Raw genomic sequence first — 1,121 nt, forward strand, 5'->3', positions numbered from 1 at the left:
ATCCTCATAAAAATGTCAGATAATCTGCCTGATAAAGACACCTTGTTTTTCCCCTTAGAAAGTGGCTTCACTTGGAATAATTCTTTTTTCTTTTTTTAGAGAAATAGAAAGAAAGCACGTGCTTAAGGCGGGGGAGAGGGAGGGATACAGGGAGAGGGAGAGAGAATGTTAGGCAGGCTCAACCCACAGGGTGACACCCACGTGGGGCTTCATCATGAGCCAAAATCAAACGTTGGATGCTTAGCCAGCTGAGTCACACAGGCACCCCCAAAAATAATTCTTTTCCTTTGCTAATAGCTTTTTAAAATGTTTTATTACTTATTTATTTTGAGAGAGATAGAGTGTGAGCAGGGAATAGATAGAGAAAGGGGGGGGACAGAGGATTTGAAGCAGGTTCGTGATGACAGCAGAGAGCCCAATGCAGGGCTTGAACTCACAAACCATGAGATCATGACCTGAGCTGAAGTCGAAAGCTTAACCAACTGAGTCTCCCAAGTGCTCCCCTAATAACTTATTTAAATTTTAATGTTCTTTACTTTATTTTTTAATGTTTTCTTATTTATTTATCATTATTTTATAGTTTATTGTCAAGTTGATTTCCATATAACATTCAGTGCTCTTCTCCACAAGTGCCCTCCTCCATGACCACTACCTCCCGTCCCCTTTCCCCCTTCCACTTCAACACTGTTTGTTTTCACTATTCAAGAGTCTCTCATGATTTTCCTCCTTCCCTCTCCATAACTTCTTTCCCCCCTCCCCACTTCTCCTTCCCATTGTCCCTTGTTAGGTTTCTCCTGTTAGACCTATGAGTGAAAACATACAGTATTTGTCCTTTTCTGCCTATTTTGCTTAGTATGACACTCTTGTAGTCCATCCACGTTGATACAAATGGCCAGATTTCATTCTTTCCCATTGCCATGTAATACTCCATTGTATATATCAACCACATCTTCTTGATCCATTCATCACTTGATGGACATTTATGCTCTTTCCATGATTTGGCTATTGTTGAAAGTGCTGCTATGAACATTGGGGTACATGTGCCCCTATGCATCAGCACTTCTGTATCCCTTGGGAAAATCCCTAGCAGTGCTATTGTTGGGTCATAGGAGAATTCTAAT

This window comes from Suricata suricatta, chromosome 5 (assembly GCF_006229205.1).
Source record: "Suricata suricatta isolate VVHF042 chromosome 5, meerkat_22Aug2017_6uvM2_HiC, whole genome shotgun sequence".
In the NCBI taxonomy this organism is placed as follows: domain Eukaryota; kingdom Metazoa; phylum Chordata; class Mammalia; order Carnivora; family Herpestidae; genus Suricata; species Suricata suricatta.